The sequence below is a fragment of the Bombus affinis genome, chromosome 5 (genome assembly GCF_024516045.1).
Source record: "Bombus affinis isolate iyBomAffi1 chromosome 5, iyBomAffi1.2, whole genome shotgun sequence".
In the NCBI taxonomy this organism is placed as follows: Eukaryota; Metazoa; Arthropoda; class Insecta; order Hymenoptera; family Apidae; genus Bombus; species Bombus affinis.
The window spans coordinates 3,246,579-3,266,084 of record NC_066348.1 but is presented as its reverse complement, the minus strand read 5'-3'; the positions used below and the strand labels follow the sequence as shown (position 1 = coordinate 3,266,084).

At 37.6% G+C, this 19,506-nt stretch overlaps 1 long non-coding RNA gene across 1 annotated transcript; it reads right to left on the bottom strand.

The window, feature by feature from the left end:
* Window positions 1–12,921: 12,921 nt before the first annotated feature.
* LOC126916820 (uncharacterized) lies at window positions 12,922–19,495 on the bottom strand. Its single transcript, XR_007710741.1, has 3 exons — window positions 19,036–19,495; window positions 13,273–13,410; window positions 12,922–13,186 (listed from the first exon to the last, which is right to left on the bottom strand). It is a non-coding gene; the product is annotated as an uncharacterized LOC126916820 (long non-coding RNA).
* Window positions 19,496–19,506: the final 11 nt, after the last annotated feature.

The following is a 19,506-nucleotide window of genomic DNA, read 5'->3' as shown; positions in this document are numbered from 1 at the left end:
TATTTCATGAAAATAAATATGAAAAAAAAAAAGAAAAGGCAGGAGATTGAACGATAAACATTCGAACGTCGATAAATACATTTGCTTAAAAAATCAGTGAGTAAGAAAGCTCGACAATATACCAATATACCGTCAAATGAAAACGGAAACGAGGAAAGATGAAATAAGGAGGAGGAGGTGAAGGATAAGAAACAAGAACGCGATAAGTCGAAATGTCTCAGCTACGTTTCAACCTATTTTCATTGTTTACTGTTGCATAAGCTTTTATATAAAAATGAACAACGGATCGGAGTGGCTTTTCGGCGCGCCGAATTCAACGATCATTATTATTTAAGTGTCAGGTGGAAAAGAGAAGTGCGTTCGTTATACTTATGTAATAAATTCATTTGCAATTCTCTTACGGGCCAATATTCTCCGCTAATCTCCCCTCGATGAACGTTTACGTATAATAGAAGAGAAATGCATGATGATCTGTAACTACATATTACAGTTCCATAACGAGATTCATCAATAATACCACTGTACAAGCCAATCGAATTATTTATAAATTGTAGAAGAAATGTGTAATTGGAAATTTACGTTTCCGTTGTCATTTTTTATTTAGATTCAAATATTATCACGTAGTACGCATAAAACGTACAATATCTATTTAAGAAAAAGGAAAATAGTTAATATTATTCGAGGAAACGCGAAATCAGTTTTTTATTTTATTTAATTCAGCTACGTCTTTTGGATCAGTGTCGACGTAATCGTATTACTTCGGTATTAAGCAATTTCTTGACTTTGAAAATGACACGAAAGAGATGTCAATACGCGTGATTTCTTGTCCCAATTTCAGAATACATATATATATATGTATGTATATATATATATTCATTTACAAGCCTTCCTGTTTCTTGAAATGACAGCCAAATTGGAACGTAGATGAAATTCGGGGCGATCATGAGCAGGGTTAAATCAATAAGTAGAAGAATAGTTGCATGCACTCAGCGAAGAAATGTTCATTTCTAGAAGAAAATTATATGTAAAAGAAACTGAAGGAGAACTTTACAGATTCTTTTTACTGGGAACGTAAATTTCAAAAGCGAAGTCGCCTCAGCGGCTGCATCGAACTAACGCTGTAATATTATTTGTAATTAAACGAATGTGCTTGGAAGAGAATAGCACAATAGTTAATCGAATGGTAATTTTTTAAGTTTGTGAATAGCTGTATAAAGAATTTACTTATATCTACGATGCACTTTACATAAGGTATGCGGACAATCTCTGCATGACGAAACAAATGTATGAGTGTTATCTTTTCTTTCGTTTGCGTGAAATACACATGTTTATGTTTATCAGAACGCGATCCTATTTGTTTCGATAAGTAAGTAGGAACGAAGAAATTGAAACTGAATTTTCAAAGAAACAATAAAAGCTTAACTGATAGGGTATATATGTACATAATAATATCTTGTCAATTTTGTTTAAAAGTTTCTGATACAAATGATAATATAGACATTTACGAAAGTTGTAATGACAGTGTATTTTTTTAACGTTGCTGACCATCAAATATACAATTAGTATACGAACGATCTTCTGTCTAACTTTATACTTAAACATTTTTTTCTAATAAACGGCAAATTTCATTCTCTTGATTTAACATTTGACAATAAAACTTTTAACGATATATCTTATTATCGAACACAAAGCAGTCGTTCCTACTTTTATCTCTTAATATAAAAACGCACGCACGCGTGCTCAAACCAGAAAGATAAGATTTGAAGCACAAAATCGAGAAATTACGAGCTTCTCATTTATTACATTTTTCTTTTTTATTTTGACCTCTATAATGGTAACTATTTAAGAAGTAAAGATAAGGGAGTAAGACGCGATGGATATCCGTCTGTACGAAACGAAGAACCTTCGTATCCTAACTTAGTGACAATTCAACTGGTCGGAACATTGTGAACACTTCCTAAGAAAACTTCCAAATATTCGACTACTATTATAGTTTATTGTATGTATTAGCGCGAAGAACTGAAGAGGAATTCGGCCTGCTGATCGCTCCGTCCGTATTGCACTTTGTAATTATGTACTGTAAATATTCAACGACGAATATGTTAGCAAATACACGCGCATTGTGTGATTGTAAATATCAGACGTGAAGAAGATGTTTGTTAAATATAGAATACGTTACGTTTTTCAAAATGTCTATCGTTTTTACCCCTTTCAAATTTTTCATACTGTGTACCTTTGATAACGTACTTTCCGCATCATCCAAATCCTTCATCTTCATTTCCTTTGTGAAGTCTCGAGGCTGATAAAAGTGGCAGAGCATCGTTCAAGGTAAGTTCCAATTTTATTATTACGCGAACCAAATTTTGTGCATTCTCAATTGGATTAGAGAAGCTTTCTGGAATACAGGGTTATGCATGTAAAAGATAAATTGCAAGATACGACAAATATAATATACACTCGTGGAGCAAATCTAGTTAACAATCTCAAAAAATGTAGCTTTCCATTTTCGATTGAAAGGTTCAGATATGGAGTACAATTACGTAATACACATGTATGCAATAACGTGTAAAGGCATATGTTTAATAATAATGAAATAGACAAGATGCTTATCAAATAGAAAATAAGATCCAATTGCAGTTTGTACTAAATACTTTTGGAAAATATGTTGACACAACACAAATCAACCAATAAAGATTTGGAAAGATAAAAAAGTATAGAGTTAATACGAGGTTAAATATATCAAATATTTTCTGCCACAGTTTATACTAACGTGTTAAGTCTATAGCGCGCTTAGAGTCCAAGCAAAAATTTGTTGTTTGTACAGCGTTCAATTATGTTCAATTATATTATATATTAAATAATTCAAATTATTCCACAAATGCTCGATTACTTCAAATCGGTATTCTATGCTAGCCTTGATAGTAATTCAATAGATACTACATTCATTAAAAAGTTTCAGATCTATTTTTAGTCATCGACGTTCACTATTCATCTTTCTTCAACGCACTATAATAAATAAACTTCACTATAGAATATATGTATTTTATAATTATTCTAATCGTGGAATGAGTCTCTTTGTTTAATTTCGTTTACAAAACTCAAACATATTCATCTTTTATTCTTGAGCATACTTCTATTGAGGTATCCCGCGAAATATCAAATTTCATAAAAAAAAATCAATTTATGCTTTACCTCTAGGTACTCATGAATTATTAATAATGTTATACAAATTGACGATGGTCGGAAGTAATCGAAAAAGATCCCTTCCATCGATAAGAATTATCGGAAATCAGAAAGCAAAATTCACTCGTCGACGATAATTATCGGTAACTGTAAAGATTAATTCACTCGTAACAGTTATTCGTAATTAATATAAAAAAAATTAATATTTTTGAATCACCTAACTTTTTGAAAAATTCCTTTAAGATTTGCCGATCACTGCTTTACACTTAAATAAAAAATGATGATCCTTCTCAGAAAGATCTTAGAAACGACTATCGTTTTTGCTTTATGTGGAATACGGCGAAATTTCTAAAAAGTTTCGAGAATGAAGTTGTCGGAAAGTGGCAGGAATTTTTGTCCGAAATTCGACTGAATATGAGAATAAGCTTCGTCTTTGTTGAGACAACATCGAGCTAACTTTCGTCACCTCTTGTTGCTGCATGTTCCAAAACATTTCCAACAAACAGCAAACTTGTAGAAATATTTTGTCCACGCTGACGACTTTTCCAAGAAACATTGAGCAACAACAAAAAATTGCTCGATGTTGCTTCAGTGGAGACGAGGCTTCAGGGACCGGCAGTTGTTGAAAACTGTTGATGGAAATTTGGGATTTTGTAAGAGAAGAATATGGTGAGTAACGAGGTGGCATTCAAAAATCTGGCGACAAGCGATTTTTTGAATACGACGATTTTTCGAAACAGTTTTCAGAGCAAATTTCTCCGAAGTCGATGGGAACTTTCTTTCGAGATTTAGGATTTTCCATTAGAATTAGGATAATAAAGACGACGAGTAAGGCGATGGCTTAAAAAAATCTTCGGACAGGTAGTTGCTTGAATACGAGAACCTTTAAAAATACTTTTAAGAGCGAGTTGCTCGGGAAAAGGCAGGAATTTCTGGCCGAAATTCCAGATTTTGCGTTAGGAAGACACAAGAACGATAGAGAATATATATAATTATTATTAGAGATACACATCATCCAATTCATTTTTATGTGGATGATAGTATATAAAGTTTAGTTGAAGAACACCTAAATCGATATTCGGAGATAATTGATAAAGTATTTTTCGAAAGAAAGCGGGAGCTTTTGTTAGAGACGGAATGTAAGGAGATCCGAACAGTGAACGCTAAACGAGACTACCTGAGAAGGGACAAATCCCAGTTGCCGCGTGTGATTAAGTCCTTCTCATAGAGCCAGAGAATCTGAATCAAGGAAAAAAAAAAGGTGGAGCAGGGGAGGAAGATGCGGGGTTGGGTTCCACGAGAGAAGGAAGCATTGTGCAGATTCTTCGAGACAAAAGCGCGGGGCACGGTGCGCGCAGGGATCTTCCGGTGTGGGCTTGGCCCGGGGTGTAGAGGGCAAAAGGGAAAGATGGGCATTCATCGTAAAGCAACCCGCTTCAGGACGGACAAGTAAGCGAATTCACCTGAATGTAGGAAACTACCTGAATACCGCGCGCCAGTCCCGTGTTTGTTTCCTCCGTACTCTGACCTTTTCTTCTTTTTTAAAGCTACCTACGCATTAATACGAATTTCAACTCTACGTGGCAGTACATTTTCTGTTTCCCAAAGCATTCATGGAGGATTTGAATTTGTTTTAATTAAGTTGAAGTTTGCTTGCACGTATTGTACTACTTGGAAACTTTACTTGGAAGTATGTACTTTTTTCGAATTATTTATAGAAGCTTCGGATCTTATAGTCAATGAATACGCGAACCTGCTTGCGACATACTGGAGCTCGTCGCTAATCCTAACGTAACCAAATTCGTCCAACGCTTTCGTCATTTCCTCTTCTCGTTCTCGATGATAGGAATATGTGATCGAAGCCGTCTCAGCCATATAAATCAAATCTTCGTAACAGATACTCTTCGCTACTTTTCGTTAGACCGTATTTGTTGTTAGAACGTTTAATCGAGGTTTCTTATGTCTTACCACTAATGCAGCTCTGCGTTTTAGTTTCGATCATTTAACGTTGTTACGTGTATCAGCAGTAAAAATTTGTCTCGAAAATTTCTATCTTTGGAGAGGTAAACGAAGATGTAATAAAATCATAATTTGAAAGGATTTTGAAGATCCTTGCTATACGATGAAAATTGCATGCTGTGGTATTGCAAATATGTACATACATACTACGTTGAAAAGAGAATTGGGGGAGCTTCTTGTATTTAACGAAGTTGAAGCAACGAAGAGGGAACAAACTCGCACGATGTAATAGAAACCGTTTCCATATGGCACAAAGTAGGTACGTGAATGTGGAGAATGTAATAACAGTGATGTAACACGATGGTTTCAATGCAATCGAAATACTGCAATTTTAATCGCATACTATGCACATCTATCGCATATTGTTACCAACATTTTAAATCCTTATGCTGGAAAAAAAGAAAATTACAATGAATGTGACGGCGAAGAAATATCTTCTCACTTCGAAAACATGTAAAACTGATAAATAATTTAAGTCGTACATCGTATGTAATCCCTTGCAACTATTCTCGTATTATCCTTTTTGAAACGTAGAACAACAAATATGAAAAAATGCGAACGTTGTACTATTCGAAAATTTCTTCGTTTTAACAGCCATGACTCTTTATTACATAATTTATATACCACACGTTCTATCATATCTATTATACGAATAATTTGTTATACATAATTCCTGCTTGATATATACTCATAAATCCACATTTTACTCGCTGGCTGATTTTTCGAGCGAGTATGAATTCTATGAATTCAGAGTCGCACTTCTTACGTTAATAAATATTTGTTTTATTGTAAGGTAAAAATACATGTACACGTACACGTGCATAGACAAGCGTGTAATTATTAAGTCTTGCAAAGCTATTATGTGAAAAAGGTCGAGTTGAAGAGGAACAAAGTTGAATTGGCGAAATAAATGCAGAATTGTCCGGATGAACGTTAGATGACTGTTACGCAGCAGCGACAACATACAGGTGGGTCATATAAGAGTATTTTAAAGAATACTACCGGCGAGACTCGTCTTCTTTCTACTTTAGTCCGGTTGAGCTAGCACCCCGATCCTGCCGGCACAACTTTTTCCCGGGCCTACAGACTTCTACTTCGCGTTGGTAGGTTAGATACCTCTTTTTGCTTCATTGTACGTTCGTCAGTACGTTTTTGTGCACATCTTTCCCACTCCCTAGTTCTTCCCTCAAGCCGCCCTCTCTTCAGCTCTCACCCTGTACCCGAGCGCTCGCTTTTTCCTATTTTTTAACATTTTCTTTTCTTCAATGCCTTAAAATGCAAAAATAAACGAGACCTCATGAACTGGCATGGAATTGTCCATTTGCGATCGTTCTAGTATTTTTTTAGAATTTTAATCGTCCCTTATAAAAATCAAACTTTTCTCTGGAAATATCCAGTTCGTTGAAAATCATCGAATCAGAGAAAAAGATTCTTTTTCCACAGTTTCTGCGAATTTAGAAAACTATTTACTCTGGGAATCCGTGGACAATAGCAAAACCGTTGGTAGCTCAGAGCCATCGTCTCTGCTATCTTCCTCTTCGTCCCTCTGATTCTCTCTCTCGCACTTTCTCTTTTTCTCTCCTACCCTTCCGTCCTCGCTCTCTCGTTCTCACAGTCTCGTAGCTCTCTTTCTCTCTCATCGTTCGCGGCTTTCGCTCGTGCCGCTACTCTCTTTGTCTTTCAAAGGATAAAACGTGAAATTATTGACCGATGCGTTAATGAAAAACTCGCGACTTCTACTTTCACCGAAAGCGAACGATTCCGCGACATCTCGAATTTTATTCCGTCGGATTTGCCATTCGCAAAAATCATACTGTCCCCCATAAACAGCGATGTTTAAATTTATTAAAAATCCAGCAATATCCAACCGTTGGTCGATACCTTTTCGAGCGTTTATCGTCTCTCTCTCTTTCTCTCTCTCGCTTGAACCAGGCCTCCTCTGCCGTCTCTTATGTTCCTCTCGCCACCCATCGACGCTACTACTTCCTCTCTTTTTCTTCCTCGTGCTCTTTCTTTCTCTGTCTCTTATGCGCGCACCCCTAACTCACACCCCACCCACGACTCCTCTTTATTCCCCACTCGTTCCCTGCAGCGGCAACTCCATCTCCTTCTCTTCCTCCTCATCCTCCTGTTCCTCCCGTGACTCACCCCACGCACACCGTTCTCCACCTCTTTCTCCCTTAGACTCTCTCACTCGCGCGCGCGCACGTTTGCTCGCACACTCACTCGCTTCCATTCTCTCACTCCTACTCGCTTTATTCGTCGTGAAACTTTTTATGTTGTATATATTAAAGGGAATGTATCAACCGCCTTTCCGTTAAAGCAGATATTGTCAAATTAAGGGAATCAACGGTGTTCGTCGTTGCACTTGCGACTTCCGTTGTTTGAGCAAGTGTAACGAGCGTCTACGTAAACTTCTCGGCCCTCTCACGTATTTTTGAGCCCTTAAGGGCCAGCAGGTGAAAGTGGCCCGTCGAGCCTCTCAGACTTCTTTCCTTACCTTTCCTCTTTCGTTCTCTCCCTCTCTATCTCGCTCTCTCTAGCTCGCTCTCTTTCTCTCTCTTTACTTCCCATCTCCCTTTCGTGTTCTCTTATTTTGTTTCTTTTTTGTTATACAGAACGTACGATCGGAAATATGAAGAAAGTAAGAAAGCTAACTCGTACCATTCGTTCTACCTGATTCGTTCGCTCGTGTATTAGATTGCACTCTAACCTGCTTCGACAATGCTCTTAATTAAAAACGTAAAAACTAATGAGAAGTTAATAAATTTTTAGAGCATTTTAAGATTCGATATCTTTAGAGAAACGGAAAACAGGGAGATATATATGTATGTATGTGTATATACGCATATATTCTGCCTTATAACCCAAATCATTTACATATGTATCTCTGTCTAATTTAAACAAAAATTATTTTTACTTGAACTTAAACCTCTATTTGAATTATTTCTGCTTTGAAATGTTCCTAGTAGAATGTAAATTATACTTGTAAAGTAATCACAGATAGTTACGTGAAATAATTATATTACATTTTCTAAAACAAACGAAAGACAAGAGTTGAAAGATTCGAATAACTAAAACCAGCACCAATACGCATTCTAAATATTTAATAAATATACGTACATACTGATTATTATACATATGACATATAAAAACATATCATGCGTCTATTAATGAAAGTACTTTTAATACTAATGTTATTCGTTGTTACTCTATAAAAAGGCAAACCAATAAACCGATTGTAAAATGAAATGTCAATAATTTTCAAAAAAAGGGGAGGATATGATTGTGAAAAAGTTTGGAAAGATAAACGTATTAAAAAGTAAAATTTCAACTTTGATCATATTTCCCACGGTATTCCTATTAATTTGTTTAATCTGTAAAACGATAGTATTGAAAAATGTATATCTGAATTTCCGAATACTTATCTCATTTTACAGATATATCATAACTTATAGAAGAGGAAAATAATTGTTTTTGAGAGGAAAAGATATTGTTTTATACCATTTTTTTAATTCGCGACTACATACATATAAAAGATTATATGTATACATTTTTGATTAAATTAAACTGTAGACGTTTTGTCATTATATGCTCGACCGAATGCAATGTAATATACATATACAAAGAATATATGTACATAATAACTAATTCGTGCACTAATTAAAGAATTAATTGAAGAACGCATTTAAGATTAGAACAATATAGTTGGAAATAATTCATTTGCATCATTATTCATAACCAGTCGTTCAATAACTACGAAATTGAACGAAATCTTTTCGAGATTTATAAAGATTGTTTTTAAGTTACTATTGCGTCATATACAGTTATTTCTATTATGTATAATGTTACTAAGATAATAACATAAGATAAGAATCGAACAAGTAACCATTTTGATAGAACTTCTGGGAATTCTTGCATTTGTGGCTTCGTATGATCTTCAATGAAACGTGATGTGTTCTTCCGTTTTTGCTAAAATAAATGAGAAAGCGAGAAAATTTTACTACTATTTATATTTCAGCAGATTTTATTTTTCTTTTAACGTTTACTCCGTCCTGGTGTTTCTTCTTTATTTGTTTTATTATTAATTTTCAATTTATGAAAGATATCGTACATCAATTATTCAACGGCATGTGCAGAGCTTTAATAGTTCACGTAACAATCGCATTGAATTAAATAGAATTCCATTTGCTGACGTTTCGCAACTCCCTTCGAATCATGATATATTTTCGGTTGTATAAGTTCGAATAGTGACAAATAATTATTAATTGTTTCTTTTAAGGTTTCATCTATCTCCATTTATTAGGTACGATAAATAAATAAAATATGAGCATGTAGTGAGAATATCTATTTAAAATTTAAGCGTCCATCTTTACAACAGATAAGCTTAAATATTGCTATTCGAAGAATGGAGTGTATACTATTTTCTATGAGAAAAAAACGATCGCTAGCTGTTTCATTAGAAATTTTATTCCTAGCTAAAATAACTGATCGATTTTGCACGTAATGTAACCCTATATATTATCTTCCAACGGTGCACGAGGGTGCCTTGAGATTTTCAATTGAATGCGTCACAGGACGTCCTTCTCGTCTTGGCGTATATACGTTCTCCCTTGCCTATACCCGACAGCCTGCAAAGTTACTGACTCATTAGTTTCCGTAAAATATTTTCTAGAATTATATCGTGAAAATTATCTCGAACGTTCTCAACACCACTCGTAAGTTCGAACAAGGTTGCGTCAATTTAGAGAAAAGTTTTTATTTTTTCAACGATCGTTAACGTACGATCGGATATTGTCCTGCGTACATCTCGACAAGAATTTTCCTACGATTCGAACAAACATCGTGAACGGAAAATATTTTGTCGGAAGAGTTGCGTTCCACGCAACTAGTAGCGCCATCTAACGTGACTTATTCGAAATTTTGAATAGCTAGAAAATTGAGGAAAACTGGTCGATGACAGTGACGTTGATCGGTTTTGGATTCGCGCGATCTACGTGAATGTCGACTGCTTTGATGTTACGAACTGTGCCATTATTTTGCCGGCGCATCGTACGTATGGTATATTAGGATTAAAGTGGATCTCGCGTTGTGCTTCGTTCGTTGGTATAAAGGGAATGCCACGATATTAAAGCCTGCAAAGCTACAGTGTCCCGTGCGCCGCGCCGATATCTTCGATACTGCGCGCTTCCTCTTTTCTACTCTCTATACTCTATCGGATGGTCACTCCTATTTCTACTCCTACTCTCAGCTTCTAGTTTTCTAATTTTTACTTTAATTTTAGATATCATATCTGTTTCATTTGCCATGCCTATTTAGTCAACACAAATAGTGAATCAAATTTTCGAGTCAAATTTTTCAATCTATTTCTTTTCATTTTTTCGTAGAATGGTTCGATACGCATGTTGCTCTTAACTCTTTCTCGTATTGCTTTCTTCATCAAGATCAATTATATTTATTGTGACGATTAAAGAAACGTTCACGTTTAATCGACTTCTTTTAACCACTTTAGCGATGTATCGAAATAATATTTTATTTATAACATCGAAATGTTAGAAATGAAATAATTATTCACGAATGCTTTTACTATAATGTATTTTTATCCTGTCAAGAATAAAGGTATAATTAGAATGAACAAAAATATTATATTCCCAAGAAAGAACACATTGTTTTTTATTCTATATACGATTACGAACGATCAGATTTTTATATGATCGTCGTAGTTCTCTCGTACATCGCCTTTAGCGACAACTTTATCCCCGTAGTTTTTTATTTAAATTCATAAACTATGAGAATAGTTTCACCGTTTCTCATTTTCACGGTTTTGACAAAAACAGTCTACAATCTCCGAATATTTGGCATATTGTGTACTGAGATTGCTTTTACAAAAGGAGAAAGATAACTTTAGAAATACTTATAGCTATAGCGTTATTAGGATCAAGAATATACAATAAAGGTACATGTAGAAGGAACGAAAAAACCAATTAATTTCAAAACCTTCCTAGATTAAGAATAATTTGAAACCTAAATAAAATTCGTTATTTTAGCTAGAAAAATTTTTCACACATTAGCTCTCATAATTGAATTGAAAAATGGCAGGGAAGGGAATCGATCCTGGAATATAGATGGAACAAGGTTTACGAATAAGTTGTTTAGGAGAAAGAAATACGTAACTCGATCATAATACGAAAGAAAGGAAGATAGAAATTGTGCGCGCGGCGGTAGTCGACGCTCGCGTTTAAATAAACGAAGTAATCAACAGCGATGGCAGCTCGGAAGAATTTTAATTTAACCGTATTTTAAGAGCATTAAAAATTGTTAGGAAGGAAAAAAAGAGACAGAGGGAAAGAGAGTGGGGAGAAAAAAAGAGTGGGAGGGAGAGAGAAGCGATAAAAAGAGTGGAGAGCAACATGGATTGGCTTACATGCCACCTGTAGCATGGTGCCAGAGTAGCAGGGGAATGCGGTCGACTCGATCGCTGCGATATCGCTTAAAGGTCGGGAAGGGATTCATCAATAAAGTTTACTATTTTTCCGATATCGCTTTTCCAATTCTATAAATCGCCGTATAGAGGAGGTTTGCGTATACATAGGCGGTTCGGAGCGCGCACGGCCAGAAGAGAGGCCAGTTATGAATGGGCTACGTCGGTTGACGTTAATCTACCACTTCATCTCTCTCATCCAACTCCGTGCTGCTGCACCGCGCTCCGCGGCAATCTCACCACTCTCCCGCCACCCCATTTCAAGCCTCCTCCTCCTGCCATGTCATCCCCGTTCCACATCTGTGTCTGTATGATGTAGCTGTATGAGTACGTTTGTGTGTGCGCGTACATGCGCGCCGTTTCTCGTGTTCACCCCTGACCAATTGTTTCGTTGGCAAAAGAGAAGAGAAAAAGCGCTACGGGTACGAAACGCGGCGCGCGAATGCGAACCTTTGACGAAAAAATACTTCCACCATCGTGTTGTTGTATACGACTGCCTGGCTACTAAATTAAATCGCTCGTTTTCGACGCATCCGTCCGTTTACGCGCGAACAAAAAGAAAAACAAGCAACGAAAGAGAAAGTTTTAAACGAACGATAAAACCACGTGTTTACATCAACACCTATACCAACTCGATTAAGCCGTTGAATGGAGAACCTAGCTTTACCGCGTCTAATCATTCTACGCCAACGAATTCATCTATTTTCTATCGTCGTTCTAAACTGTCATAAATGGAACAAGACGTTAACTAGCGATAAATTTGCTTATCAAAAATCGAACCCATTTTTTCTCCCTTCGAATTTTATGGCATTATTGTACCTAGAATATGATACATACAAGTAAAACGGTACGCTAAACTCTATAATTATCTATATTTTAATCTATACAACGTCACAACGCACGTGCATGGGCACAAAGGACTTATCTGTCCGTGGATAAAAGTTAGCTGTTACATTTTTCGAAGTTAGTATCATCGAAATCAAACATATTAGTAGAAGAAAATAATAGGAAAAAGAAAAAACATTATATTATTAAACATTATAGTACAGTAGATAAAAAAATTATTTTCAGGTCAAGAGCATCACAGGGTTATTCTACATTTTGCAACTTTGTATCGGTAGAGATCTGTAAAGCAAAGTTGCCGCAAAATAGTCTTTGAGCGAAAAATTCAAGGACAAATTTCTTTTTATCATATCAGATTCTATTCATTATGAGGACAAATAATGTTACAGTACCACTAGCTTTTGGACTCACTTTATTTACAATGTGCTTTGATATCGCAATTATTTGCTGGGTAAATAGCATCTGTCGTCGCACGTAGATACCTCAGTTACACCATTAGCTATTCCACCTCTTTGTTTCTTTCTTCCTTACGTATTTTAGTTTTCGAGCTAAGGATGTTTAATCCTGTTACGATCCTCTCTATTTAACTATTATATATAACTATATATAACTATACGTACTCTGGTCTAGAAGCATGAATTTCGGGCGGTTTTTGAAGCTCTGTAGAAACGAAACAAAAAATATTTTTACTATCCATTTTTTTATCATTTGTTTATTGATATTTTAAGATTACATAAAAAGTTAACCGAAAAAAATTCAAAATTCACAAAGTTATGAGCTGGCAAAATGGGGGGTCCAAAAAAAAGGGTGTCCTGGCGTGCATAATTTCAACCTTTCTGGTCATCTGGATTCTTAATTAGTATGGATGCAGCTATAGCATGAACCTTCGAAAAGTCAAAAAAATATTTTTTTATAAAATGGCGACCGTTTGAGAAAAAATTTTTCTTTTTGGCATGTTTTTTGACAATTCTGAATTTTTTAAAAATAGTAAAATTAAAAATTTTGATCTGAGCATGGAGAAATGAGGCGATAGAGAAATATATAAAGAACATTCACACCAAATTTCAAATAAATCGGTTCATTAGAACTTGAGATATCGTGCACGCCAACTCGAAAAAAGTAGTTTCGAGAAAAACGCGTTTAAAGTTTTGAGACAAGTTTCCGGCAATTTTACTTATAGAATGGTACAGCATATTTACATATTTTTAATCGATGATTCCTGCTCTATACAAGTAACCTTCCTCTATCTCAAAATGCTCATTCTCCGAAGTTCTTTTATGGAGACGAGCAGTTCTGGCTTCTTTTGATGCCTCTGAAGCTCGGAGTTCAGAGCGCGCGATGCGAACTTCGTCTCGCCTGACTGCGAACGCATGAGCTTCTGAGCCAATCGTGATTCCCATGACACTTAAGATTTTTAATATGGGTATAAAACCTTCATTAAAAATACATACTGCGAGGAAAATGGAAATTTGAATTGTTTGCGTTCTTGCGTGGATGTACTTCGGAGCGAAAGTCCATATCAATGAATTTAACGATTCGTTATTATTTTGGGTTTCAGAACGCAAACATCGTTTCAATTGAATTATTGAATTAAAAATACATCAAAAATGGATAAAATACAATAAAGATTTTATGAGGGTATTCATACGTAGGTACTCGGGTATCGTCTACCGTCTTATTGTTCATTTGTTCTGGTCGGATCTGAGCAGACGCCTCACAAAACTGGCTGTAACTCATAAAATAAATGAAATTTTGAAAAATCCTTTTAAGGACATATTCTTGAATGTCTAAATTTTGGAAATATGAAAACAAATCTTCGATTTTTTCAAATTTGTAGACTAAAATACTCCCTTAACGATAAAAATCAAATAATAACAAAATTGCCACGATAATGGCGAAAATTCATTAGAAGAAATAGTTCACACGTTGATTAAAAACAATACACGTAACGGAGAAAACACATGCTTCAGTTTGGCCGTAAAAACAGAACGAACTTTCCGTTCAATCCAATATGTTATTATACCTTTTAGAAGGCTTTTTATTCCAAAAAATCACATAGAGGTACGTATATCTATGTATACTGATATAGAAAGTCTCGCATTACGTTAGATATACGATGACAAAAAGGATTTTTGCGTTATAGCAAAATTCGAATCTCAACTAAGAATTCATATTTTAAACAAGGATATCTTAATGTTATTTTATATTATTTATCTTTCCACTCGATTTTACTATCAGTCATGACCTCGAAATACTTCATTGTAATGGTTGATTTCCATCATTAACTTACGTCTTAATTACGTACAAATGTAAACAAAACAGATCCGTAGACCTTATATCATATATTTGTGATATAATTATTCCTATTACCAACTTACAATTTGAATAGAGGAAATAGGATTTGATATAATGTCAAGAGAACATAAAAAAACATATTCATAATAATTTCGATAGATATATTTTATAGTATATATGAATTTAGCTTCCCATTCCATCCTATCAATCGATTTACCCATGTTTAGTAATTTTTAGTTGCTAAGGAATGTTCTTACTGTAACAGGTTTCACCTTCGTGTTTAGTTTTACCCTTAATTTTCTAACGAAAAGTGTGAACAACGAATCCACGTCCTTAGTTCAAAAGACACACTCACACCGAGCTTTCCTCCATAATCACACAAGAACGAACTTCACTTGTTCTCATAACGACAGAGCAGTCACTTCATCCCTCTAGACTTGTGGTCTAGACTACAAAGCAGTCACTTCATATCTATACTTAGTCTATTCAATTGCTACTTCTGCTACAACAAGAAAGTCAACTTCGTCCTATATTCAACTGTAAGGGCCTTGCTCTACTACGAATGAACATTGTGCTCATCTATCGGAGTTTCATACGCCAAAGTATCGTCTACGATATTTATATCATACGTAACGGTGTACCTATTTAGTATATTAAGTGTTGGAAATATCAATTTTATAATCCTGTTAATCGCAGTGTTATACCACATCAATCACCCCTATTAACCTATAAGAAATAAGGGGATCGATCTATTCGTGGCGTCGATTCTTATAATCGTAACGGGAATTTACGACTCCAGTTGACACGTTTCTTCGCGATCGCGTCTCCCCGCGATAGATCAAAAATACATGGTCCTTCGAGCCAGATCACGTGCCATTGAAAAGTGCACTTACCAATGACCATAGAGTGTCACATGAAAACAACATTCCATCGACTTAATCACCTAACCAAACGAGCAGTCATCGAAAAGGAACTCCTCCCACGCTAAGTCTATACGCGTCCGCACGTCGTACAGTAACGAGTAGCAATCGATTCCCGAACCAATGTCCTGTTCTTCAAGGTAAGATCGTTCAAGCTATTAAACTAAAACGTGGCTCACGCTGAACAGATCAGCACATTGCGGCGGAGATGAAGCGCCTTAATCAGCCGATTGACACTCACGAAGCGTCAACTCGACGAATATGAAGAGTCTGGACGCGTAAGCAAGAACTACCTAATATCTTGCCGCAAATCTTTCGATGAGAATTGGATGAAAATAATCGCGGTCCAAGACGAATTGGAAGCGTTAGACCAGGAAGAAGCTGAGCATCTAGTATCTTTAGCGCAAGAGTATAACAACATTGTGACGCACGAATACTAGACCTCCTTGAGCAACTACAACCATCAACCCAGTCGATACTCCCAAAACGCGAGTCCGGCAATGAGCTCGAACCGATATCGATTAAGTTACCGGAGAAGCCCTTGTCTAAGTTTGACGGCTCCATCGAAGAATGGGAATATTTTTACGACACCGTCGAATCTGTATGCGGCACTGGGAGTTGCTAAGAAACTATCCTAAAATCACGGAGGAAACATCAGAAGCCTTAGAAGACTTGCTTGGAACAGTCAAGGTGAGCCTTGAAGCACTAGAAAAATTAGGCGAGCCTATCACCTCAAACATAGCACTCATCGAGTTGCCTTCATCGAAACTACCTTCGTCCATCATTCGCAAATGGCAGCGCACGTTGCCTAGTAAAAGAATGCCATCATACACATATTTGATGGAGTTTCTTCAAACACGGGCTAACGAGGATGACATCCGTACAAAATCAAATAAAACAAAAAGGTCATCCCACCAATCATCCCCGTCACCGACAAAACTTATCGCGAGGGCAAACATTCATCACAACAAACAGGACGTTGGTGTGTCCGACATGCCACGGACCTCATGAAATCAAGTATTGCAAGATCTTCAAAGGCATATCGGCAACCAAACGCTATGAACTAGTAAAAAAGGCATCACTCTGTACAAATTGCCTAGGCAGAGGACACTCTTGCCCAATGTTCAGCTGGTTCGTGTCATATATGTAGTATCTAAATGGGTCTTAGAGGAAAGGACAAGTAATGATGTTTTGATTTAATAAATAATATTCGAAGCAACGAAATGATTACAATGCTGTCGTACGTCCTATTTTCATACGCGGCTTTCGACTTCCCGATTCACACTCTCCTGCTTCTACACTCGCTCGCTCTCGCTTCTCAACTCACACTCTGCACACTTTTTGCATCCGTCCTCTCCGGCTTCTCAACTAACTCTGCCTTTAGCGTCTCTTTATTTTTTCCCGTCGTTTGGAACACGTGTCCCGAAACGCCCGTGACCAGGATCACGCAGGCCCTTTCCACGAAACTATCCACTTAAAAAGAAGACCGACGACACATTGATGTACCCGGCGATGCCGCGGCTCTCGCCACTCTGTTTACGGTTCGGCCGATATCTTAGACCTTTTGTCCACGATACTACATATATGTGGACAACAACACCACACATATTTACATCGGGAACATACCCATGTTAGTTTCCGAATATCAAGCGATCGGTCGTCGAAAGGTCGGTCGTCGAGCGGTCGGTCATCGAGCGGTCGGTCATCGAGCGGTCGGTCATCGAGCGGTCAGTTGTCAAGCGGTCAGTCGTCAAGCGGTCGGTCATCGGACAGTTGGTCGTCAAGCGGTCGGCTGTTGAGCGGTCGTTCGTCGAACGACCGATCCTCTTACAGAAGATCATCTGGATCACCGATACCGTATTCATCACATCGTTCGAGACGTACCTTACAACCTTTGAGGAAATCTCCTCCGTCACCTCCAAGGAGTCGGAAATTTCTTTCTCAATATGAATCTCAGTCATCATGGACCAAAGGTACCGGGTCAAGCTCATCGTCTAAGGCCGCCACGATCAGGCAAAGCTGACTAGATGAAACGAAGATAGATCGAAAATACTATATTTTCGACTAATTGTGGGAAGACGCGATCGCGAGGAAGCGCGTCAGCTAGAGTCGTAAATTCCCGTTATGATTCTAAGAATCGACACCGCGAATAGATTGATCCCCTGATTTCCGTTGAGATGATAGGGGTGGTTGAGGTGGTATAACGCTGCGATTAACAGGGTTATAAACTATGTATTTCCAACAACTTTACACAAGTTAGTAACGTCGCTGCTTAAGACATAGGTGACGAAGAAATGGGTTACTCTTAGATGAGAGAATTCGGGTAGAGATGATGACTGAATTGAAGACCGAGCTTAAGTCCAGGTAGATATGTGGTCTTCAAGGAAGTCTTGAGGCATGAGAGTGTTAGAACTGAGATATAACTGCTTGACCGTTCTGTTGATATAGACTCCCGATGATAGACTGTTCCGTCGTTCCAAGAACAACTCTAATATAGTAGTAGAAGTTGAGTTGACTCTCCTGATGTCGTAGAAGAAGTATAGATAACGTGACTGCTCTGTAGTGATGAGAGCAAGTCTAGAGGGATCAAGTGACTGCTCTGTCGTTATGAGAATCATGGGTGACATTGTTTATGGGAAAAACCAGCTTTTCTGTTAGGCAGCTATTCGTTTTTCCCATTTGCTAACTACCTGCTTTCTCCGTAATTTGTAAGAACGTGCAACAAATTTAAGGACTGTTTTAAGTACCAGCTATAAACCGAAAATAATTGCAGGATTGAAGGTTCCTGCAAACTAATAAGATTCGCTTTATGGTAGGGCTCTTAGGTTTACTGATGGTCTGTCTAATGGTGTTTAGGCCTTGACGGTCAGATAATAAAGGACGTCGCACGGACCTTATCACGCGACGTAACAAATACAATCGTGGCCCCACTCGACATTAACTAGCGTCAGACGGCAGCGCAGTGGTTAGCGTCTTAGGTTACGAACTTTCAGAACCCGGGTTCGAATCCCGTACCAAAGGAGCGGAGGAAAAATCAGCAGTACCCCAGCAATGACATCTACAGCCCATAGCGACAATTACTCCGGACGAGGCCCAGCAACTACAACTATCACGGACAACATATACCACCTGAAACTGGTGACCCCGACGTGAACGACAGCGAAACAGAGGTATGACCGTGATAGCACTACCGAGACTTCCATCATCGCAAATCTAAGACTGTGGCAAGCTGGACCTACCGTTACGACGAACACGGAACGGCCCTTCCATCTTTAGCAAACCTGGACACCTCACATCCGATCGATGCGCAAAGCACGTGACAGGATACGAGACGATGACCAAGCCAGGAGTGATGTAGCCATCGCAAAGTTCATGGACATCACCACCAGCACGTCATACTAAAGATAGGAACAGAGGCCTAAGACCGTACACGGAACGCCCCGCACTGGACCGAGAGGTATTCATGGCCACATCGAAGATATCGCGCAACATCTGCGCGGATAGGATAACAATCGGCTGATGCTTTACCACATTAAGATCTATAGCGTTATCACTAGGAAGGGGGGGGGTACTGTGGCGGCACTCGACACTAACTAGCGTTAGACGGCGCAGTGGTTAGCACCTTAGGTTACGAACGTTCGAAACCTGGGTTCGAATCCCGGCGACCGAAGTCCGATTTTTCTTCCACGCACCAAAAGGAGCGGAGGAAAAATCAGCAGTACCCCAGCAGTGACATCTACAGCCCATAGCGACAATTACTCCGGA